Genomic DNA, 27,577 nt, shown 5'->3' on the forward strand with positions numbered 1-27,577 from the left:
GCCCATGCATTATGCAGGATCAACAGCACCAAGGGGGGGGTTCAGGGATTAGCAGTAACAAAGGAAAGGAATGTTAATGATATGTAGCTGCAGTTACTCAACCACCACGTAGAAAACTAAAGTATAAACTACATAAAAAACTAAAGTATAAATAGCATAGCACCATCAGTATACTTACTATACTCTACACTAAGCTGAGTTACTAACAGCAAGTAATACATTACAATTCTACGTCGTAAAAATTATATAATATGCTTCCATCTAAACTTTATTCTATTGCATCAACGAGCATATACCGTACTATATACTGCCAACATTAAATTATATACTGTATTGCTGTAAACCAACCTATATCTTATACATTTAATATAACACTATGTATTATTCTACCCACCCTAATGTGTGTCGAAATGGTTTATTACGTCCTTCCAATGATTGCTAAGCCAGAATCCATCTTCTCGGTTAAAATTGTCTCTGTGTTTGTATATGTGGATCGCCTCATGAACGAATCTCTCATGATAGCCAGATGGCTTGCAGAGAACCTCTGTCTTGGAGAAGTCAATGTCATGTGAGCCCACTGAATTGTAACAGTGATCTGCCACGGCTGAGGTGTTTGTCCTACCGTGTTTCAGGTCTGCCTTATGTTCACGGATGCGGTCCGAGACATGTCGTTTGGTTTCTCCAATGTAACTGCTACCACAGAGGCAACTTAGTTTGTAGACGCCAGGGTACTGTATGTCTGGAACCACATCTTTTACAGACGGGACCAGATCACGGATTTTATGTACTGTGTTGAATCGGACCTGGATCTTGTGTTTAATCAGGATTTTGGAGATCTTTTTTGTGACCCCAGCAATGTAGGGTAAGGTGATGGTCTTGAAAGGCTCCTCAACAGGATCCTTCTTGATGGTTGGAGTGATGGCTTTGCGGATTGTGTAGTCGGAGTAACCATTAGCCTTAAGAGCTTGGCGTACGTGTTTGAGTTCACTGGAAATGTGTTCATGGTCGGAGATGCATTGGGCTCTATGATATAGAGTCTTGATGAGGGAATTCTTCTGGGATGGATGGTGGTGGGAATCCGGTTTTAGATAAGCATCCGTGTGGGTGGCTTTCCTGTAGACAGAGTGGCTCATTGAACCATCAGGTCTCCTTTTGATTAGGACATCCAAAAAGGGTAGCTTGCCATCATTTTCGACTTCCATGGTGAATCTGATGGCAATTCCATACACCCAGCCATCAGATTCACCATGGAAGTCGAAAATGATGGCAAGCTACCCTTTTTGGATGTCCTAATCAAAAGGAGACCTGATGGTTCAATGAGCCACTCTGTCTACAGGAAAGCCACCCACACGGATGCTTATCTAAAACCGGATTCCCACCACCATCCATCCCAGAAGAATTCCCTCATCAAGACTCTATATCATAGAGCCCAATGCATCTCCGACCATGAACACATTTCCAGTGAACTCAAACACGTACGCCAAGCTCTTAAGGCTAATGGTTACTCCGACTACACAATCCGCAAAGCCATCACTCCAACCATCAAGAAGGATCCTGTTGAGGAGCCTTTCAAGACCATCACCTTACCCTACATTGCTGGGGTCACAAAAAAGATCTCCAAAATCCTGATTAAACACAAGATCCAGGTCCGATTCAACACAGTACATAAAATCCGTGATCTGGTCCCGTCTGTAAAAGATGTGGTTCCAGACATACAGTACCCTGGCGTCTACAAACTAAGTTTCCTCTGTGGTAGCAGTTACATTGGAGAAACCAAACGACATGTCTCGGACCGCATCCGTGAACATAAGGCAGACCTGAAACACGGTAGGACAAACACCTCAGCCGTGGCAGATCACTGTTACAATTCAGTGGGCTCACATGACATTGACTTCTCCAAGACAGAGGTTCTCTGCAAGCGATCTGGCTATCATGAGAGATTCGTTCATGAGGCGATCCACATATACAAACACAGAGACAATTTTAACCGAGAAGATGGATTCTGGCTTAGCAATCATTGGAAGGACGTAATAAACCATTTCGACACACATTAGGGTGGGTAGAATAATACATAGTGTTATATTAAATGTATAAGATATAGGTTGGTTTACAGCAATACAGTATATAATTTAATGTTGGCAGTATATAGTACGGTATATGCTCGTTGATGCAATAGAATAAAGTTTAGATGGAAGCATATTATATAATTTTTACGACGTAGAATTGTAATGTATTACTTGCTGTTAGTAACTCAGCTTAGTGTAGAGTATAGTAAGTATACTGATGGTGCTATGCTATTTATACTTTAGTTTTTTATGTAGTTTATACTTTAGTTTTCTACGTGGTGGTTGAGTAACTGCAGCTACATATCATTAACATTCCTTTCCTTTGTTACTGCTAATCCCTGAACCCCCCCCTTGGTGCTGTTGATCCTGCATAATGCATGGGCATAATATGACTTTGAAACCCCCCCGCCCACCTCCTACGCATTTTCCATGAATATGCTAAATTCCTCTTCACATGCACATTCTTTTGTTAAGGCGCTCTTTCCTCCACCTCCAACGCAGCTTATATATAAGCTCCTAGCTTGGCATTGTCTCATTCTTCACCTGAAGACGGCTGCTTGCGTTGTAGCCGAAACGTCGTGAGAATTGTTTTATTATGTTTTATTTTTATTATTTTATTACTTCCCTTCTACGTGACTTTACCGAAAGAACCAAGAAGATGAATCCCTGCAGTCACGAAAGCTTTAAATCGAAAAGACACCGCACTGTGAGACACACAGACACCGCACTGAGACACACAGACACTGCACTGTGAGACACACAGACACGGCACCGAGAGACACCACACCATGAGACACACAGACACCGCACCGTGAGACACACAGACACCGCACCGAGAGACACCGCACCATGAGACACACAGACACCGCACTGAGACACACAGACACCGCACTGTGAGACACACAGACACCGCACTGTGAGACACACAAACACCGCACTGAGACACACAGACACCGCACTGAGACACACAGACACCGCACCATGAGACACACAGACACCGCACCGTGAGACACACAGACACCGCACTGTGAGACACACAGACACCGCACTGAGACACACAGACACCGCACCATGAGACACACAGACACCGCAACGTGAGACACACAGACACCGCACTGTGAGACACACAGACACCGCACTGAGACACACAGACACCGCACTGAGACACACAGACACCACACCATGAGATACACAGACACCGCACTGTGAGACACACAGACACCGCACTGAGACACACAGACACCGCACTGAGACACACAGACACCGCACCATGAGACACACAGACACCGCACCATGAGACACACAGACACCGCACCGTGAGACACACAGACACCGCACTGAGACACACAGACACCGCACTGTGAGACACACAGACACCGCACTGAGACACACAGACACCACACTGAGACACACAGACACCGCACTGTGAGACACACAGACACCGCACTGAGACACACAGACACCGCACTGAGACACACAGACACCGCACTGAGACACACAGACACCACACTGTGAGACACACAGACACCACACTGAGACACACAGACACCGCACCGTGAGACACACAGACACCACACTGAGACACACAGACACCGCACTGAGAGACACACAGGCACCGCACTGAGACACACAGACACCGCACTGTGAGACACACAGACACCGCACTGAAACACACATACACCACACTGAGACACACAGACACCGCACTGTGAGACACACAGACACTGCACTGAGACACACAAACACCACACTGAGACACACAGACACCACACTCAGACACACAGACACCGCACTGTGAGACACATAAACACCACACTGAGACACACAGACACCACACTCAGACACACAGACACCGCACTGAGAGACACACAGACACCGCACCGTGAGACACACAGACACCGCACTGAAACACACAGACACCGCACTGAGACACACAGACACCGCACTGTGAGACACACAGACACCGCACTGTGAGACACACAGACACCGCACTGTGAGACACACAGACACCGCACTGAGACACACAGACACCGCACTGAGACACACAGACACCGCACTGTGAGACACACAGACACCGCACTGAGACACACAGACACCACACTGTGAGACACACAGACACCGCACTGTGAGACACACAGACACCGCACTGAGACACACAGACACCGCACTGAGACACACAGACACCGCACTGAGACACACAGACACCGCACCATGAGACACACAGACACCGCACCGTGAGACACACAGACACCGCACTGAGACACACAGACACCGCACTGTGAGACACACAGACACCGCACTGAGACACACAGACACCACACTGAGACACACAGACACCGCACTGTGAGACACACAGACACCGCACTGAGACACACAGACACCGCACTGAGACACACAGACACCGCACTGAGACACACAGACACCACACTGTGAGACACACAGACACCACACTGAGACACACAGACACCGCACCGTGAGACACACAGACACCACACTGAGACACACAGACACCGCACTGAGAGACACACAGGCACCGCACTGAGACACACAGACACCGCACTGTGAGACACACAGACACCGCACTGAAACACACATACACCACACTGAGACACACAGACACCGCACTGTGAGACACACAGACACTGCACTGAGACACACAAACACCACACTGAGACACACAGACACCACACTCAGACACACAGACACCGCACTGTGAGACACATAAACACCACACTGAGACACACAGACACCACACTCAGACACACAGACACCGCACTGAGAGACACACAGACACCGCACCGTGAGACACACAGACACCGCACTGAAACACACAGACACCGCACTGAGACACACAGACACCGCACTGTGAGACACACAGACACCGCACTGAGACACACAGACACCACACTGTGAGACACACAGACACCGCACTGTGAGACACACAGACACCGCACTGAGACACACAGACACCGCACTGAGACACACAGACACCGCACTGTGAGACACACAGACACCGCACTGAGACACACAGACACCACACTGTGAGACACACAGACACCGCACTGTGAGACACACAGACACCGCACTGAGACACACAGACACCGCACTGAGACACACAGACACCGCACTGAGACACACAGACACCGCACTGAGACACACAGACACCACACTGTGAGACACACAGACACCGCACTGTGAGACACACAGACACCGCACTGTGAGACACACAGACACCGCACCGTGAGACACACAGACACCGCACTGAGAGACACAGACACCGCACTGAGACACACAGACACCGCACTGAGAGACACACAGGCACCGCACTGAGATACACAGACACCACACTGAAACACACAGACACCACACTGAGACACACAGACACCACACTGAGACACACAGGCACCGCACTGAGACACACAGACACCACACTGAGACACACAGACACCGCACTGAGACACACAGACACCGCACTGAGAGACACACAGGCACCGCACTGTGAGACACACAGACACCGCACTGAGACACACAGACACCACACTGTGAGACACACAGACACCGCACTGTGAGACACACAGACACCGCACTGAGACACACAGACACCACACTGTGAGACACACAGACACCGCACTGAGAGACACACAGACACTGCACTGAGACACACAGACACCGCACTGTGAGACACACAGACACCACACTGTGAGACACACAGACACCGCACTGAGACACACAGACACCACACTGTGAGACACACAGACACCGCACTGAGACACACAGACACCGCACTGTGAGACACACAGACACCGCACTGAGACACACAGACACCACACTGTGAGACACACAGACACCGCACTGAGACACACAGACACCACACTGTGAGACACACAGACACCGCACTGAGACACACAGACACCGCACTGTGAGACACACAGACACCGCACTGAGACACACAGACACCGCACTGTGAGACACACAGACACCACACTGTGAGACACACAGACACCGCACTGAGACACACAGACACCACACTGTGAGACACACAGACACCGCACTGAGACACACAGACACCGCACTGTGAGACACACAGACACCACACTGTGAGACACACAGACACCGCACTGAGACACACAGACACCGCACTGTGAGACACACAGACACCGCACTGAGACACACAGACACCGCACTGTGAGACACACAGACACCGCACTGTGAGACACACAGACACCGCACTGTGAGACACACAGACACCGCACTGTGAGACACACAGACACCGCACTGTGAGCCACACAGACACCGCACTGAGACACACAGACACCACACTGTGAGACACACAGACACCGCACTGAGACACACAGACACCGCACTGTGAGACACACAGACACCGCACTGAGACACACAGACACCGCACTGTGAGACACACAAACACCGCACTGTGAGACACACAGACACCGCACTGTGAGACACACAGACACCGCACTGTGAGACACACAGACACCGCACTGTGAGCCACACAGACACCGCACTGAGACACACAGACACCACACTGTGAGACACACAGACACCGCACTGAGACACACAGACACCGCACTGTGAGACACACAGACACCGCACTGAGACACACAGACACCGCACTGTGAGACACACAAACACCGCACTGTGAGACACACAGACACCGCACTGTGAGACACACAGACACCGCACTGTGAGACACACAGACACCGCACTGTGAGACACACAGACACCGCACTGTGAGACACACAGACACCGCACTGTGAGACACACAGACACCGCACGAAGTCACCACCACACAGGCCCCTGAGCCGAGGAGCGGAGCGGGTAGCCCCCCCCCCACCCACCCGGCCCCCACTGACTGCCCGGAGAGTTTGCCGACTAAAGATCGATCACTCCGCGTGGGCATCGCTCGTCACCACGGCGACCGCAGCCACCAGCACGTGATCCACGTCCAGCACCTGCGGCCACCACAGCTACAACCCCCACAGAACACAGCACTTCAAACACCACACCACTACAATACCACAACATCTCCACCACCACTACAGAACACAGCACTTAAAACACCACACCACTACAATACCACCACAGCTACAACCCCCACAGAACACAGCACTTCAAACACCACACCACTACACAACCACCACATCTACAACCCCCACAGAACACAGCACTTCAAACACCACACCACTACAATACCACCACATCTACAACCACCACAGAACACAGCACTTCAAACACCACATCACTACAATACCACCACATCTACACAACCACCACAGAACACAGAACTTCAAACACCACACCACTACAATACCACCACATCTACAACCACCACAGAACACAGCACTTCAAACACCACATCACTACAATACCACCACATCTACACAACCACCACAGAACACAGAACTTCAAACACCACACCACTACAATACCACCACATCTACACAACCACCACAGAACACAGCACTTCAAACACCACACCACTACAATACCACCACATCTACAACCACCACAGAACACAGCACTTCAAACACCACATCACTACAATACCACAACATCTACACCACCACTACAGAACACAGCACTTCAAACACCACACCACTACAATACCACCACATCTACAACCACCACAGAACACGGCACTTCAAACACCACACCACTACAATACCACCAAAGCTACAACCACCACAGAACACAGCACTTCAAAAACCACACCACTACAATACCACCACATCTACAACTGCACCACACCGCCGCTACAACCACAACCACCACAACTACACAACCACCACAACTACACAACCACCACAACTACACAACCACCACAACTACACAACCACCACAGCTACACAACCACCACAACTACACAACCACCACAACTACACAACCACCACAACTACACAACCACCACAGCTACACAACCACCACAGCTACACAACCACCACAACTACACAACCACCACAACTACACAACCGCCACAACTACACAACCACCACAACTACACAACCACCACAACTACACAACCACCACAACTACACAACCACCACAACTACACAACCACCACAACTACACAACCACCACAACTACACAACCACCACAACTACACAACCACCACAACTACACAACCACCACAACTACACAACCACCGCACGAAACCGGCTTCTCGAGCCTCGTGAGTTAACGGTCTCGGCCCGGCCGCCAAAGTAGAATATGAACGGGAACACACACAATCTTGATTTGAAGCTTTCATTACTGCAGGAATCCATACTCTTTGGTTCTTTCGGTAAAGTCACGTGGTTAGAAATAAAATAACATATTTTATATATAAATATTTTATTTTAAGGTAATACGTAACTTCTTCTTCCTGCATAATACAGGGTGCTTCAAGCTAAATGTTAACAGTTGTGAGAATTTGCAACAAAATCACAAGCAGTGTGCTGCCTCCGAGATGACCTGGAGAAGATTCCAGGCACGCGTTGACAGCGATGACGAACGAGTGGGAGAGACTCTTTGACTTTTTGAAGCTGTTAACATGCATTTGTTATCATGTTTACAGTGTATTAGCCGTTCTCATCCCATTAAAAACCACAGTCCCATATAAATGTTCACATTTGTTATGAACCACCCTGAATATCATCACGTAACATTTGCTTCAGCTTTGAATTTGGCTAAATTCGAGCTCCGAGAAAGAAGGGCGTGGGTTTGACCATCACGTGACGGGTTACTGCCCTCTCTGGCGGGGCAGGTGGGAGTGTGCTGCCCCTTTTACTTTGCTCATCGGTGGTAGTTCTGTGACACCCGATTCCACGGGCCCTGCGAGATTTTCCGAAAAGAATCTTCAGTCTCATGACGCGTGCAGGTGCGCTGTGTGGGCGATGCAGCGTGGTTTGTGGGCAATGCAGGGCGCGCTGTGTGGGTACTGCAGGGCGCTATGCCGGTTTAACAGCAGCTGCTATCGATCGGAGCCTTCAAGAACCCCTGAGGAAACACGCTGAGCTGCTGCGGATTACGTTGCTGATGATGCCGCTGATCATTATCAAGGTAATCCTGCTGCTGATGATGCTGTTGCTGCTACTGATGCTAATGATACTCCTGCTGCTGCCGATGATTATGATGATCTTGCTGATGATTAGAACATCGCCTCCAGTGATGTTTTATTTCAATCTATTTTTTGAAGAACTCGCCCCCACTGAAGAGGGCATCGCAATACTTTATTGTATAAACTAAATGAATGTAGTCCGACCTATGTTTCAAAATGAGAGGACACACTCAAGGAAAAGCTAAAAGGAAGAACAAAACTTGAGTCTTGCAGACTTTTCCTGAGCTGTTTCGGTGCTCGGAGCCAATCTGAGGGTCCGGTGGAAGAGTTCCACATCTCGGGCGCCACACTCGAGAAGGCCCCGACAACCACTTCCAGCCCCAGCCGAGAATTAACACTTCTTGGTTGAGCTCGCAGAGCCTGCCCTGAGGGGCGCAAGGTATGTATCTACCAGACGTCTGGGGGAACAGACGGTACTGCGGGTACTGAGCTTTGTAAGTCCTTACAAGCGAACTTTCATTGTACGCGATGGCTGACTGGTAGCCAGTGCAGATGACGGAAGATTTTTTTTTTTTACGCGCTCGAAGCGGCTAGCGACGTCTAAAGCGTTGCGGGCAGCCGCATTCTGCACCGGCTGCAATTTCCGAACCAGTCCACGAGGCAGCTCGGCACACAAAGGCATTTCCGCAATCCAGGAGCGTTGACACAGAGGCGTGAAGCGGTGTTTCGAGATCGCCAGCGGATAAGAGGGAGCTCAGCCCTGGGAGCACTCTTAGGTGATAAATAAACAGCTACGATCGAACAGCACAGGGAGAGGGCGTCCTCCATTAATTCACGGAGGATCAAGCTCCCCCCTGCCCCATCCTCATTCTCTGACCCTACAATCATCAGCTCCGTCTTGCCGGTTCTCATGCATCCGTGCAGCCACCTCTGCCAGGCAGTCTGTTGCGCAGGCGAGATCTGCATCTGGGTCACCTGAGAAGGAGACACATATCTGGATGTTTCATCGGCGTGCTGGTGGCACTGTAACCCGTGCCTCCGGATGACAGCTCCCAGCGGCCTAACATAAACATTGAATACAAAGAGGAGATAAGACTGACCCCTGAGGGATACCCTAAGGGGAGGGTTCCGGCAGGCGACACGTGGGGACCCCAAGGCCACTTGCTGGGTCCCAGCCCTGCAGAAAAGATCCAATCCGCTGCGAGGCGGTGCCTCCGATTCCTGCCAGGTCCCGTAGGAGCTGAAATAAAACCCCACGATCGATTGTATCAAAGGCCGCTGACAGGTCCCACATAGCAAGGGCTGCAATACAGCCCCTGGTCCATCGCCATGAGGACATCGTCTGCCACGCAAACCAAGGCGGACTCAGTTCCACAATGGGCGATAGTTAACGAGGATATCAACATCCAGTCCCGTTTTATTGAGAAGTGGTCGTACTAAAGCACTTTTCAGCGGTCACAGGGACACTCCTTCTGAAATGGAAGAGTTGACCAATTGGGTCACCATTGAGACCACAGGCTCAAAGGCCTCCTTAAGAAGCCAAGATGGACAGGCATCTCAATCACACGTGGTCCATTTCATCCGCGCAGTAGTCTGGATGAGGTCTGCAGGCAGGACCGGTAAAAAAAATATCCTCAAAGACGAGAGGAGCCCTTGAGTCAAAGCTAGGATCAGCACTAATTGCTGGGCAGATACCCTCTGTAATGCGATCGATCCTATTAGAACTGATGGAAATCTTTGCAGCGCTCTTCAGAAGGAGCAACCTTTATGCACGTTCAGTGTGGGTGCATCAAACCGTTGACCATCCTGAAACAGCTCAGCAGGGCGGTCCCTTGCCGAGTTAATCCTCGTGGCGACGGACTTTTTCTTCGCCATGAAGATAGCCCCCCACGTGTGTGAGTCTGTTGACAGGCTCAGCTCGATCATCATCGAGCTGAGATCTGCGCCAGCATCGTTCCATTTTCCTAAGTTGTACTTTGAGGGCACTGAGGTCTCTGGAATACCAGGGGGGGTGGGTGGTGCTCGTGGTAACTTGAGCATGAAAATGGCGGTGAGGAGCAAGGTCATTTATAGAAAATCGGAGCACTGAATTGTACTCACCAACCCTCCCATTCATGGTGCCACTGTCACAGTAAGAGGAAATATTGGCCGACAAGGCGTCGTGAAATCCAGAAGGGGTCATTCGCCTTTTGGGCCGAACCCAGTCTCCCTGAAGTCCCCCAAACTGTCAGAGAAGAGTGGGGAGACACTTGATCTCAGCATTAATCACCTTGTCACGAGTCCACAGTGTGAACAAACTTTGAAAGGCCCCAACTGAGACCCCCTGGGCGAATACATGGTCGATCAAGTGGCCGTGATCATGGGTTGGGCCCTGAATTAACTGAGCAACTCCCATGGAATCCATGGTATTTAAAAGGTCTGTAGCCAAACTATCAGATGGGTCGTCGTCCATGTGTTGAAATATCCCAGCACAATTGCGCGAGGGAATTCCAAGAACAAGGGGCGAGATCACCGCCAGACAGCTGAGACAGGTGGTCTATAAATAAGTTGTGAAATACAGCCTCTGATTCTCATTCAGGGCACAACGCACGATCCTGTATTTAAATGACCCAACTTTGCGACCAGGGCACAGCACAGATTAGACCAGTCTGAAGGATCAACACCACCTTGTCACCTCTATTATACCTGGCCTGTACATATGCGAAATTGAAGACCCATCTGGGACTAAATCAACCAGAGGTTGGTCGACTCCAGGTTTCATTAGTAAAAGCTAGGTGGGCGCAGCCCATAGCAATCGTGTCACCTACTAAAGGGGCGCATTGCACGACCGACCTGGCGTTCATAACCATAAACTTCAGTACAGGCTCCTTCTTAACACTGACGCCTCTATTTTGCAGCTCAGTGGAAAGTTGGCGAGGTATATTTATTATAACCCGAGGCGGATGGGGAAGGGCATCTGGGAATCTGGATCTGAGGGACCAGTGCGGACGTGAGTCAAGCGAGATCTTGTGAGTAAACGATGAATTGCAACCATCAATGCTCACTGGCTCCCAGATTTCAACCTCCCTACACGCCTCCTTCGTCCACCAGTCCAACCGAAAATCGTCAGGGGAAAGTGAACGGAGGCGCCTTAGGTCGTGAACTGAGTAGCCCATAAGTCACGAGAGAGACAAGACTTCAGACACTGAAGTATACATGGTGAAGGGGCGTAGACCGCTATTTGCTTGAGTTGCTGCGTCTAAATCAGACGCATGCCTCCCTAGTGCTGGTCAAACACCGGAAGCCCAGATGATGAGACAAACTGAGCTTCACCAGGATGGTCTGTGCACAACCCACAGTGAGCAGGACACGGGCCGAGGTGGCAGGTGCAGTGGCTAGTTGGACAGGCAGTAATAATAGTAGCACTGCCACATCAACTGGACGATGAAATAGGCTGAGCTTCGGCTCGGGCAAGCTGGGTGCAGGCCGAAGCGGGATGGTCATGAGCCGGAACGTGCAGGTGGTAATCCTGCCGTGCCTATCATGTGATGAGACGAAGCTTAGCTTAGCTTCGTCTCATCACATGATGACAAGTTGATTGTAGAGCACAGAAAACTGATCACAGGCCAAGACGAGCAGGTGTGGTGGTAGGACATTCAGATGGTGGTTAATACTGAAGCACCAATCAATAGATGAGATGAACTGAGGATGATTGATAATGCTCATAATGCTTCTGGTGATAATGAAGGTTACGCTGCTGATTATGATGTTGCTGCTGATGATGAGGACCTCCAGGGGATTTCAGAAAATAAAAAGGGGTCTCCATCTCTTACAGTGACCCCCGAACCCCCCACACCCCTACACAGAGTCTCCACTATCCCCTGAGGTCCCTTTACCCCCCGTTTGGTCCCCCTGCTCCCCTCCCCCCTCTACCCCCCCCCCCCCCCACCCCGAGTCTCAGCGGACCACTTCAACAAAGTTTGACGCGGAATCCCAGATTGGGGCAGGCACAATGGGAGCGGTGGCGCAGCGGTTAGCGAAACTGCACTACGACCCCGGCGGCCAGAGTTCAACATCGGTGACGAATATTTGAACCGATCGAGGCCTCCCCTAGGTCGACTCAGCTTTAAATGAGTTCCCGGTGCGGCTGGGTCACCTACGCCCTCGTGCACCGTGCCGGCCTTCGTAGGTGTTACTCGCTAACAGCACTTGCCCCAACAGTCTGTAAATTCCAAACGGGGGACCTTTGTCTTTGGGTGCGCTGGTCCCAGTGGAGCTGCTGTCGCCACGTTCATCCTCGCGGATTCTCATAAACCTCTCAATCACCCCTCCCCCCACACCCCCCCCTTCCTCTCCAATCCCCCCCTTCACCCACTCTCAATCTACCCCCATCTCCCCTCCCCCCCCTTCAGCCCACTCTCAATCAAACAGAGCCCCACCTCTTCAACACCCCACCCCATCAACACGAGCGCTCGTGACTCCACAAACACAAGGGGCCCCCCTCTCTACACACCCCCCCTCTCTCCACACTCCCCCCCCCCTCTCTACACACTCCCCCTACACCCTTCCCTACCTCACTCTCTCCTCTCGCTCCTCAGACACTCTCTACGCTCCCCTCTTTCTCCCCCCTCCCTCCCTCCCTCCCTCCTCCTCTCCCCCACGCTCCCTCACTTGCTCCCCTCACTCCACTCTCCCCACACTTCCCCCTCCCCTCTCACACTCTCCTTTCTATCTCCCCTCTCTCCACACTCTCCCCACGACATAGGCAAATGCAAAGATCTTCCCCGTATAGCCTTAAGAGACTGTTGGGGCAAGTGTTGTTAGCGAGCACCAATGAAGGACGGCACGGCACACGAGGGGGTGGGTGGCCAGCACCACGCCCGGCCGCCTTTGTCTCCCTAGTCGCGACACACCGCACCAGGTACTCAATTAAGGCTGAGTCGATCTAAAACTCCGAAGTCCTCTCAACACCGCTCCCCAACCCCGCCCACACTCTCCACCCTCCCCCCTCTCTACCCCCCCCCCCGCTCTCTCCCCACACACTCCACTCTCCCCTCGCTCTCTCCCCGCTCCCCGTGTCGCCTCCCATCACCGCTAATGAACGCCGGAGTAGCGCGCTCCTGAGCGCCGCTAGCCCCGCTAATGACATCAAACACAGGAGCGAATAAATATTAGAGTTTCCGACACCCCGCACACACATACACACAGGTACATACGCACACATACACAGACAACAGGAGCCGTTCGCCACTCGGTGCCGGTGGCGTCACCGCGGCGCTCGTGCCAGGCTAGGTGCACCTTTGGGGCCACGTTGAAGTGTCGAAGGCTCTCTGCTGGCAGGAAGTCACGGGGACTGACCCAGCCTCCTCCACAGAGGCCGATCTTGACACCGCTGGTATCGGTCATCGGCAAGTCCACTCAGCTCCACACCCTCCTGCACCGCATGAGCCCATCCCTCCTTTAGCCCGTGCCACGCTCGTTTATCCCCCTCTATCCGGCCAAACAAAATCCGCTTGGCCATGCGGTGGCTGAGCATGCGGGCTGCGTGACCCAGACTACGCAGCATCATCGCCTGTCGGAGGAGCTCACCGACGATGGGATTGCGTCCAGATCTCTCGGGAGTCCGTGAGCTCATGAACACAATCCAGGCTCACAATAAGTTCTCTCTATATTCTCAGTGAATGGAAACCACCAGGGAATCCTATCCAATTGCCCACAACTCCATCATCTCATCCAGGTAGATGAATTGATATCAACGCCGTAGCATCGGGCCGGGCTGGGCGAGGAGGTTAGGGGGGTGAGCCCCCCCCTCCCTTCTCAAGGCCCACCCACTCAGTCCCATTCTACATTTTTAACCAAGTCGAAAAATCGTGGCGGAATATTGAACAGCAGCGGCGGTTTTCCATCGGGTCAGCCTTTCCTGTTACATCCAAGCGGACGAGAGGCCGAGCAGAGACCGCAATAAAATCACGCAGATCGCACCGTTGCTCGCTCTGCTTAGTGTTTCACCATTTGTTTAAAGTTTGTTTAACTTTGACTGTGCGGTGAGTTTTTGCGTGTGTGTGTTCGGGCACCCCCTTTAAACGAGGTTACGACTAAGGGCCTGGATGTCACGAAGCGCGGATTGCAATGCAAACCGCCAAACCTCGGGCCATAAGTTATGGAGGCAACCTCTGCGCTTTACCTGGCCTCGGGCTTTTAGATCGCCCTCTTCACCCCCTTGGCACGGACAGCACGCCATCCAGCACTCACAAGGGGGTGGATAGCGTGGAACATATTTCAACTTCCAACCTTGCCATTGTGGGTTTGGATTGGGTCCTTATGTGGATGTCCAGCACCCCTGTCGAAAATGGCAGGCGCATCGTGCAGATGCGCAAACCGATATTCAGTTGTAAGATCAATGATATGGGCTTGCATTCTTTGTTTTGCCTATTTATTATCCATAAGATGTTCTTTCTTGGACCTGGCGTGCATTTAAGATGTTGTGTGGACGCATCAATGCCGCATCAACGGCGGAACAGCGTGTTGGTGATCACAAGCCCATGGGCTGTACATAAATCTAGCACCCTCTTACTATTATTAATGAGCTGATCTGGTTTACGCTGTTCAATTATTCCCACTCGAGCAGAAGAGTCATGACCCACTCAGGTATTCAAGTCAGCTAATAAAAATTACTTCATATCCGAAGGGCCACTTCAGCCAACAGCTATAACAGGTTATAGAAAGCATCTGCCTAATCAGCCTTGCCAGAATTCTTCCAAAGCTGTTTCAAAGTGCCAAGTATGATTAGTATCATTGGTGGGCACGTAGACAACTACCACCACGATTTCTCTCCTCCTGGTGATGGAGAGGCGAGCCCACGATAGCCCAGGACTCATCGCTTCCCACAACTAACCACCAGACTCGCATGCACCCCTGAATAAATTGTATTCATAATAACAGCTGCTCCCTGTTGTTTGACGTCATCCTGCTTTGAATAGAGGACTGTCCCCCTTCAACAAGAGACTACACCTCAAACTTAATTTGGAGCTTTCGTGACTGCAGGAATTATTCTTTGGTTCTTTCGGTAAAGTCACGTATGAGGATAAAATAATAAATTAAATTAAATACTAGCATACGACGTTTCGATTGCAATCCAAGCAATCATCATCAGGTATAAATTAAATAGGAACACAAATCTAGTATACTTAGAAATGTAATGTGATACAACAGAGAGTCGGATAACATAACAGTCAACACCCTATCTGGTTGATTACGTTCTTCCTGAGAATGCTAAATTTGAGAGAGAGATTAAACACAGAACCAGACTGCACCTCCCTTATTCCAGAGAGGTCCAGGCAGTGCCGATACCGGTCTAGCTCCTGACAGAGCAATGGAAGCCGCCTCTCCTTCGAGCGAACAATTGGACATCTCCACGTGGTCGACTGCAGTGATTTGCCTGTTGTTTCTGGAGGAATCCCCGATGATGGAGATGCAGTCCCCCGACTCTGCCGTAAAGTTTACGTGGCAAGGCACGTCATAGACATCTGTTCGCTCGGGGGTCTCCGGCACTTGCTTGCATTCATTCCACCTTGTGGCCTCTTTGGTAATCAAGCACGAGGCTGGAGAGGGGGTTACCAGGCTCTCTATCACCAAATCAGAGCCCCTATTGGCCGCTGTGGTGACTGTGAGTGCACAATGGGGGTAATCGGCCGACTAACGTCACCCTTGACCCCCAGAGGCAGTGCTCGCGCACAGCATGCGGTGTTACCGTCTGAGACCACGAGGAGGCGGGCGGTGTTTTTTTTTCTAGACGACAAAGACAAAGATCCCTCATATAGCCTCCAACAGACTGTTGGGGCAAGTGCTGTTAGCAATCACTTCTGTAGGCCGGCACGGCACACGGGTAGGTGGGTGGCCAGCTCCACGCCCGGCCGCCTTGTCTCCCCCGTATCAATATTTACACACGGCAGCAAGTACTCATTTCAGGCCGAGTAGACCTAGCGGGGAGGTCCAGGACCGGTTCGTCACCGACGTTGGCTGTGAGGATTACAATTGGGTCGCTAGAATCGTAGCGCTGCGCGCTGACCACTATGCCAACACTACCCACTGACAGTGGCGGCTCCTGCAAAATCTCTCAGGGGGGGGCAAATGTCTGGATGATTGATAAGGATAAGGTCCACCCATGCAATGGATAAATTAACAGCTTAAGCATGTAAAGGCAACTTCACTTCTTTAATATTAATGAAAACTAAAGTGACTCTTACAATACATCTTGTTTGTTTCTATACTCACTATTAAAACAAACCACTCAAGTTTATTTTATTAAAGATTCCACTAGGTAGCAATAAATTATATTGTTGGATGAAACGTGCTTACGTATGATGACGTAAGCACGTATGATGACGTAAGCACGTTAGGACGAGCCCTCCCGGAAGCCATAGAGATGCATTACAGCGCCCCCGTTCGAAAAAAAACATCTTTGAATGTAAGTCTATGGGGCCACTCGGGGCGATTCTCAGCTGGAGGGAAATCGCCCAAAAAGAGGCGGTACTCCACAGAACGTGACATGACGCTGATTGGACTATATCCAGAGACACAGTGACGGCTAGCGTGACTCTGTAGTTGAATGACATTGGTGGTGCGTCGCCCAATCGCCCTAATGAAGAAACCGCCCCTACCCACCGACATACACAAAGACAAAGCTCGCCCGCATAGCCCAAATAGACCGCATTGACAAGTGCTGTAAGCGAAACACGCACACTCACAAACATCCAGTCACTGACAGCCACTCAGTCTCCTCCGATGTCGTCGTGACCTCGTGCCCCTGCTGCTGTTGTTATTATTGTTGTTCCTCTGCAGGAGGATGCTCGGAAATCTTGCGTTGTTCGACTATCTTCGAGAAGGATAACTGATTCACCAACGTACACTCACTCACCCACTCACTCACCCACTCACTCACCCGCTCACTCACCCGCTGACTCACCCGCTGACTCACCCGCTCACTCACCCGCTCACTCACCCAATCACTCACTCACACACTCACTCACCTACTCACTCACTCACCCACTCACTCACTCACCCACTCACTCACCCACTCCCTCACCCACTCACTCACCCACTCCCTCACCCACTCACTCCCTCACTCACCCACTCACTCACTCACTCACCCACTCACTCACTCACCCACTCACTCACCCACTCACTCACCCACTCCCTCACCCACTCACTCACCACACCGCAGGTCACCTCACTTCTCTTTCTGCTTCTCCCCTCGCACTGCTCCACTGTGGAATCCCCTCCTCCCATCACCACCATCATCGTCGTCGTCGTCTCTTTCCCCCCAAGCTCTCACAACAACAACAACAACCTCAGTCCATTTAAGAAATGCGCTACACCCTACCATCGAGTCCAACTTTGACACGAGTGCTGTTTGCTGCTGGCCGCTTGACACCTCTGGCCGTTGGGCCTACTGTGCTCAGTCACCGCGTTCACTAATTTACCCATTGACCTGATCACTTAATAACTCGGCAACTCATCTTGGTTCTTTCGGTAAAGTCACGTAGAATGGAAATAATAAAATAATAAAATAAAATAAAATAATTCTCACGACGTTTCGGCCACAACGCAAGCAGCCGTCGTCAGGTGAACCCAGGTCTGTCAGACGTGACTTTACCGAAAGAACCAAGAAGATGAATCGCTGCAGTCACGAAAGCTTTAAATCGAAATTTAACTCGGCAACTCATCCACTCGTTGGCCAATTGACTCATTCACTCATAACTATGGAGGGTGAAAATAAATAAAGCACACTCAACACGTTCGTCAATACCACTACTATATGTGTGGCCTTAAAAGCAAAACTATATATCACAGGTGACGTTACGGGCAATTGCCCTTCTTCAAAAGCACACGGAACGTCCGTCCGCTACGGCACGTTGCACGTGTTGTAAAGCGCGCGCGCGCGTGCACCGCTCTCTCTCTCGCACCGCCGCACGCCGTTGCTCCTCAACGGACTTCATTTCTCGCGACCGGGAGAAGCGGACAGTGAGTGGGACGCGTCTCGAGCTGAGCGGCGATCCACTTCAGCGGCGGCTCCCTGAGACGCCGAGCGGAGGGGGGTGGATGGCAGCACCCGCCCGCCCGCCCGCAAGAAGTCTGCGGTGCGGGGGGGGGTGCTCCATGCGTTCCACGCTCTGGGAGGACTCTCGCGGGGAGGGGTGGGGGAGATCCACATCCCTCATCTTCCACTCGTGAAGCGGGTGGACACTGCACCCCATCCAACACCGCCCCTCCACCACCCACCCAACCCACCACCTCCCCCCAACCCACCTCCCCCCCACCACCGCCCCCCCACCTCCGCCCGCCCGCCCGCCCCCACCACCCCCCCCCACCCACCATCCCCCACCTCCCCCCACCACCCCCCCCACCTCCCCCCATCCCACCACCCCCTCACTCCCCCCCACCCACCCCCCCCCCACCTCCCCCATCCACCACCCCCCCACCTCCCCCATCCACCACCCCTCACCTCCCCCCACCCACCACCCCCCCCACCTCCCCCCCACCCACCACCCCTCCCCCACCTCCCCCATCCCACCACCCCCCCACCTCCCCCCCACCCACCACCCCCCCACCTCCCCCATCCCACCCCCCCCCCACCTCCCCCTCCCACCACCCCCTCACCTCCCCCCCACCTACCATCCCCCCACCTCCCCCATCCCACTACCCCCTCACCTCCCCCACCACCACCGCCCCCCCCCACCTCCGCCCGCCCGCCCTCCCCCCGTGTCTCGTGCGGAGGAGTCGGTTGAGTTGCTGCCCCGTTGGCCACGTTTGTTCATCACGTGACAACAACTTTACTATAAGAATAGGTGTTACCCTTTCTGGCAAATAAAACAGTTGTGTTAAGATGTTAAAACACCAAACTGAAAACCTTTGCAAGGAACCATGTCTGCAATAACCACGTGAACTAATCATGTCTGGTTAATGCAGACATGATTCCTGGCAAAAAGGTTTCTGTTTGCTGTTTTAACATCTTGACACACCTGTTTCATTGCCAGAAAGGGCAACACCTATTCTCATTTTTGATACTGGCAAGGGAGGTCCCATGAAATAACGTTGCCAATTGACCGTTGTCGGGTGGAGGAGGCTTTCACGACACAACATTGTTACTTCGCGCGGCGATCCGACCCAGACAAACAAATATCAATGACGAATCGTAATGCCGCTCGCATGAAAGCGCGCGCCGCCTTAAACCTTATCGACGGATGCGTTGGGCTGTGTTGTTCGCTGTTGTTATTTGTGTTTGTGCGCCACTGCCAACGCAGTAACCGCAGATACAGCAGCTAATCTGCTCGGGAGCCGTGGTGGCGAGATGTTAACTACCTCGCCTGCTATACAGGAGGTCGTGGGCTCGAAGCCGACCCTGACGCTTGCTGTATATTTCGAGTTTTCGGTGTCTCTCTCTCCCTGTGGTCGCGTGGAATTTTTCTCTCCGGGTCCTACGGGTTTCATCTCCACATTTTAAAATCGACACGCGTTGAGAGCGTTTTGGCTGCTACAAGTTTCCACATTATAAGCCACTTGGTTGGACGGTCATTTGTGTCCCTTACCTCGTAAAGTAACAAAACATCGTTTAATATCGTTTTTAATAGTTTACGAGAGCATACATCACACACGTTGCTATGTGATATGTCTAATTAATGAACTGCGCCAAGCTGAACGGGAGGAACTCAGCCTCCATCACCCCTCCCCCTCGACACACACACAAATCCCCCGCATCCCCCTTCCATCCCCTCGCTCCCACTCGGAGCTAGCGCAGCGAGATGCCATTATTGAGTTGCCGTGTCGAGGTTGTTGACTCTGGGATTCCCCGCGCCCGTCTGTGCACACACACAAACAGCTGTGTGAGCACGTGGATCGTGGCTTTTGCTGGAAATAGTAACAGCAGCAGCGGTGGTGGTGGTGGTGAAGATGATGGCAATACAGTCCGGTACATTTTGTACTCGTTCCGTCCTCACAGCGCCGAGTGATCACGACGCCACTTTGCACGGAGCGATGCTCGCTGCTACGTGCGCGTGTGCGCGATTGCAAATTGTTAGGGGAGCGGTGGTGCAGCGGTTAGCGCGGCGCTGCGGTACGAACCTGGCGAACTGAGTTCGATTCCGGCTTGCGGCCAATATCGGTGGCGATTATCTGAACCGGTCCTCGGCGTCCTCCCCTGGGTCGACTCAGCCTCAATGAGTACCTGGTACGGTGCGTAAACATCGCCACTGGGGAGACAAAGGCGGTCGGGCGTGATGCTGGCCACCCACCCCCTCGTGTACCGTTCCGGCCTTCATAAGTGCTCGCTAACAGCACTTGCCCCAACACTATGTAAGGCTATACGGGGCATCTTTGTCATTGTCATTTAAATCTATGGAATAATGTGCGTGTAAGTGTGTTGTACACTTGGCACATTTGGACCGTGACGCCCGCACACAATGGACAACTCGTTTGGACTTGCACCAGATGCCTAGGACTGCAGTAGCCTACGGTTAGTATACCCGCAATGATAACCAGGGCGGACTGCCGGATTCTAACCGCAAGACTCTGCAACAACGTGAGAATGCGCTACTCGCTGGGCCGTGTCACCGCCCAAAGAAGAACCAGAGACTCGGCCTCACTCACCACCACCTCACCAGCTCACCAGGAAAAATCACTCCCACCTCACCACCGATCTCACCCCTACCCCAAAATCTACCATCAGCGCACAACCATCTCACTACGAACTTACCACCAACCTCACCACCAGCTCACCAAACACAAACTCACTCACCAACAACCTCACCAGATCATCACCACCACGTGGCCCCCCTCACCCTCCCAACTCACTCACCAACACTCACCAACACACACACTTACATTCACCAACACACACCTACACTCACCAGCATGCATCAACACACACACACACGCTCTAACCCCCTCACGAGCGCACACCAACACACTAATCATCACTCGCACAACTCATTCTCTAACACTCACACATTCACTCAAAAAACGCTCACTAACACACACACACCTACATCAACACGTTCACCGGCACACACACCAACACACATTAACGCACACACACACGACCGTACACGGATCATCATCACCACGATCCCGTAGGTGTCCACTGCACATGCCGTTATTTGTTATCTACTTTCCTCTGTCTTGTGCCAATGTGCTCAATTAGTGCCACATCTCTCTGGCACCAATCTCGAATGTCGTTGCCAAGAAGCCATTCTCGGTGAGGTCTTCCTCTCTTCCCGGTTCCTTCCATCTTTACGAACAATAGCGAACACTTTACATTTTTTTGCTGCCGTACATCCTACACGTGGGCCCAAATAGTGCCAGTTTCCTTCTCACCACGTATAGATAACTGCATATCCATGCGTACAAATAAAGACAAGGATCATCCGTATAGCCCTTTAACAGACTGTTGGGGCGAGTGCTGTTGGTGAGCACCTATGGAGGCCGGCACGGCACATGAGAGGGTGGACGGTCGGCACCACCACGCCCGGCCGCCTTTGTCTCCTGAGTGGCGATGATTATACGTCGCACCAGGTACTCATTTGAGGCTGGACTCGATCTAGGGGAGGCCCAACCTACCGGTGCAGATAATCGTCACCGGTGTTGGCAGTGAGCGGGAATCGAACTCGGGTCGCCGGGATCGTAGCGCAGCGTGCTAACCGCTGCACCACCGCTCCACAAATGTGTGCACCAACACATACACACACCAGAATATATGCACACATTCACGCTCACCCTGACTCCACTTCGCCATCGATCAGCCTTACATTGTATCTGTACCAGATGTAAAATCCATGGAAGGAGTCTAAAGCTACAAATACGTGGTTCAATAAGATGCTCAATAGCGTAGGGGCCAGAGGCCATCCCTGTCGCATCGTAATGTGAACAGGGAATGGCTCAGACTCCCGGCCACGTAGCGTTACCCGCAGGCCCTGCCCACCATCGCCAAGCTCCTTGATGATTGTGAGCAGCAATGTCCGGGACCCCAGAACCACCAAGAATAACCCAGAGCCCTAGCCTATTGATGGTATTGTTCGAGCAGTGGGTGTAGGGTCCTATTAAAATTCCCGACACATTCGCTGTAGGAGACAGAGAGAGACTCATCTGGGCGTTTTAACAACGCGCAAAGGATGCGCATTGCAATGCACACACAGACATCTGCGCGACCCGTTACATCGCGCTGTGTTACGGCCCGCGACTAATTTCCGTTTCGTGATTGGTTTTGTTGTCACTTACAGACGTTGAAGACTGCTGACGGATGGTGTCAGTCCATGCGCCTGGACTGACCGTCTCTCACCCGCCGCCACTTATTATTCCCGGAGAAGAGGGCCTCGTGGTTGAGGACCATCAGTGGACACCTCGCGCTAAGTTTAGAACCCCCCCTCAACCCCCGCCCCACCGCCCCCCCCCCCCTGTGTTTAGAGAAACTTCAAAACACTTTTGAAAAATGAAGATACAATTTAGTTCCAGAGGGGGGGGGGGGGGCCCATCTCGAATGAGCTGGCATCTCGCTTAAAATTAGATTTTATACTTGAAGTTTCTCATGCACTGCCTGCGCTATGCACGTGATCAGACCGCCAAATGTAATCGCTGGAGAGCCCAGACCTGCATTAGTATCGACTCGACCACGTCCATTCAACCCTCTTCATTATTTAAACATTTTCCTACCGTCCTTAAACCTAAATTAAACTTTTTTTTATATTTCATTTAAAAACAAAAATCTCCCACGTACGTATATGTGGCCACAGGTCATTGGTAAATATTTACGACCTTGTAAGGAGGTACAGGATGTTCTTATCCTCGATCGTGTGTTCATCATGGGCAGCGATGAAAAATAATGTTTGTTTTATGTTTGCAATTAGATGTGATTGATTACGAATCCCGAGCACTTTTTAACTCTTACTCAATATCACTTTGAGGTCCTCGATTCTCCTGAAAACACGTCGCGCAAGCGATTGGCACCGACGACGAGGATGCGCAACTTCTTAGGGCTGGATTTCGCAGACTGTTTACGTGAAACTTTTCAAGGCACAACCGAAAAAGAATGTCTCTTTTTGTTCTTGTTTAACATCACGAGTTTAACAGATCGTTCAGCGAAGTCGTGGCGGTTTCCTTTTGGTGCAGGCAGGGCCGTCCATAGAGGGCGGATGTGGAGCCTGGAGGAAAATCACACCGCGTGCCCCCCCCCCACGCCATCAGAGTAAACCTCAAGTATTACATCTCTAATGACAATGGAGCCTGCATGCGGTGCAAATGCACGAGTGGCCACGGGAGGTAATGACAGGGGGAGTCAGTTGTGAGTGCGAAGGGACCGGTGGCTGCGGGAATGTTCGAGAAGGGGGCGTGGTCAGGCGACGGAAGAGGGCGGTGGAGCGAGCGTCCAGAGTCGGCGAGAAGGATCGAGAAGGGGGGCGTGGCCTCGTGTCGGTATAAAAGGGGGAGATGCGCGGGAGACTCGGGGCTGTTGCAGTGGGGGTCTCCTGCCTGACGTCAAGTGACCGTGTCTCCAATAAAATGCCATCTCAAGAGAAGTGTGTCAAGTCGTCATGACATATCTGACACCGTGACGTCAAAGCGCGCCCCCCCCCCTAAAGTGCGGGGCCCAGGGCGATCGCCCCGATTTGTCGCGTACCCCTAGGGACGGCTCAGTGTGTAGGTTATCTACAAAATCAAGTAATGCTTTGATGTATTGTCTGCCAGCCGAGTCGACCCTTGAACAAAGAGCTCCTGAGCTCAATGGGCTTCATTCAGTGGGAAATAAACTTCCGATTCTGATTTTAAAAGAAATCTATAAAAGTATTTAATTCGCATATCCCATCGACCTACACTGCCTTCTGTGAGTGTCTCCATCAGCTGCACTGGCTCAACACGAGCCATACTTCATCTGGAGCGCGTTCAACATTCCGTTTTCTCATGATGCAGAGTGAGGCTTGCTTAGAGCACTGCTGGGGAATTGCCCCGATGTTGACCAGCGAGGACACATTTTTAAATCCTTTATATTAAGTTCACTTGCTCGATTGCTTGCTTACGACCGTGCAAATCTTTCGGTCGTTTTTTAACCCACTTCCCGTGATCCAATCGAGCTGACATTTTGCACACAGACTCGTTGTGTGTGACAATTAATTTTCCAAAATTTTGCACTGTTTAGGGAATTTTTTTAAAATATTTAATTACCAATTGCTTAATGGTGGCAGACAATCATCTGACCCATAGGTGGCAGCCATCTCAAGCCAGAGGACGAGAGGACTCTAGCTGCCCCGATGCCACGCATATAAAGGATTTATAGTAAAAAACTTTGTTTTTACGGGTTAAATTTTTCCCTACTCATTGGTCTTGTACACGGAAACAGGTAATGCACGAATATCAACTAAAGTCTACATATTTCATAGCAAGTTTATAGGTTGAAATTGAACGACTCTTCTCCCTACTCTTTTCAGATAAGTGAACAGAGCTCAACAGGATTCTGTTGCGGAGGATGTGTCTGTGGAATACTGAGCCTCTCAGGCCATCATCCCTCTGCGGTGTTTAAAATGAGTACCACTCTGTCTGTGTGGCACCAAACAACAGCTGTTTTGTCTTATGGATGGGCTCATCCCTCCATCCCCCACCATAAGGATTGTGGAATTTCCACCACAGCCTCTGCAAGGCTGTAAATAGAAGAGAAATCAAAGCTTCGATGCTGACACGAGCACGAAATCGCTTTAACTGTGACAATTTTGGAGTTGTTGAATCTCTCCGTCCATCCTCTGCTGGCATCGCAAAATCAAAACACAGCAGCACAGAACGCTTCACATCCCTACGATATCCAATGATCTTGGTATTCGGGATGAAAACAAAACGGGATGAATGCCATTTCAACCTCATAGAGCGGTGCACACTACAATTTCCTAGGCTTCTATCCTGACTCTGGCTCGCTAAGATGACCCTTAATCATCAGTTCATTTTCAGTCCCATTGTCAGTTCACTGCTGGATGAAGGCCCTCTCCCCACCCCCACCACACAGGACACCGAGGTTGTTTGTCCATACTTCGCCATTCTGGTCGGTTGGTGAAGGAGTGGAGTCGGGGGGTAGAGGGGGAGGGGTAGGAATGGTTCCGAGAAATCACTTAGTTGGCACTGCGGTCGGGAATCGAACTCAGGTGGCTTGGGTTCATTAATAATAGCACAGGCTAACCGCTGTGCCACCGCTCCGCCACAGCCACCCTGGGCTTCTCCTCCGCGAGCTTCTCCTCCGCGGGCCTGCCAAGACCGCACCGAGTCATCCTCGACTACCTCCTTAATGAATCCTCGGTTATCTTTGATGTTGAACAATCCCTCAATATAACTTAGCATGAGCATTCAAGCAAGCCTTGACGTTCAATCATCTGGGCCAGGACCTTTCCCAGCACGCCGAGGGAGAGAGCATTACAATCAGTGCGGTCCCACTTTCCTACAAAAGGGGGAGGGGGGAGGCTCACCAAAAAGGAAGACAATCGTCCAATTATGTGGAACCCGTCCAGAGGTCTCGGCAGTTATAATGGTGGCGTGCAATGCAGCCTGCACACAAACGTCGCCCCTTTCCCCTACGAGTTCAATGGGAAGGTCATCTTTGGCCGGCACTTTACTCATTCTCAGGGGCACAGAACACACACACACACACCCCTTAAGACAAACACACACACTTATACATTCACACACACACCCACTTATACACTCACACACACCAAAATACACACCCCTCGACACAGGCTGTCGAAGCAAGTGTCGTTCGCGAACACCTCTGAAAGCCGCTGGTACGGCGCACGGGGGGCGGGGGGGGGTGACCAGTGCCACGCCCGGCCATGACCGGGTCAGATAGTAACCACTGGGAAACACCAATAACAAAGACAAAGACCCCCGTATAGCCTTTAACGGACTGTTGGGGCAAGTGTTGTTCGCATGCCGCTATGAAGGCTGGCACGGCACACGAGTGGGTGGGTGGCCAGCACCACGTCCGGCCACCTTTGTCTCCGGCGTGGCGATGTTTACACACCGCAGCAGCTACTGATTTTAGGCTGAGTCGACTTACGGGAGGCCCGGGACCGGTTCAGATAATCGTCACTGGTGTCGACCTTGAGCCATGGTCGCCGGGTTCGTAGTGCCACCGCTCCCCACACACACACACGTGATCTTGACACTGAGGTTAACAGAAAAGTTAACACTGGAGTGAACAGCTAAGTTAACGCTGAGATTAGCAGCGGAGTTACCAGGGTGGTGGTTGTGGAGAGTGGTTGGGGTAGTGGGAGCGGTTGGAGGAGTGAGAGTGGTTGGAGGAGTGTGGCTCTGGAATGTTGTCAGCGGAGTTGTGTGGAACGGAACCAGGCGGCACTCATTAATCTCTATGCGACACGACAACACACACACACACAGCTAAAGACAAAGGCCCCTCGTGTCGCCTTTAACAGGCTGTTGAGGCAAGTGCTGT

At 51.6% G+C, this 27,577-nt stretch overlaps 1 protein-coding gene across 1 annotated transcript in view; it reads right to left on the reverse strand.

The window, feature by feature from the left end:
* The window catches only part of LOC133342171 (glucagon-like peptide 1 receptor), a 72,100-nt gene that overhangs the window by 21,390 nt on the left and 23,133 nt on the right, over positions 1–27,577 (reverse strand). The gene's annotated exons all lie outside the window — the stretch shown is intronic.

This window comes from Lethenteron reissneri, chromosome 14, assembly GCF_015708825.2.
Source record: "Lethenteron reissneri isolate LAM-NWPU_2019-01 chromosome 14, ASM1570882v1, whole genome shotgun sequence".
NCBI classification, from domain to species: domain Eukaryota; kingdom Metazoa; phylum Chordata; class Hyperoartia; order Petromyzontiformes; family Petromyzontidae; genus Lethenteron; species Lethenteron reissneri.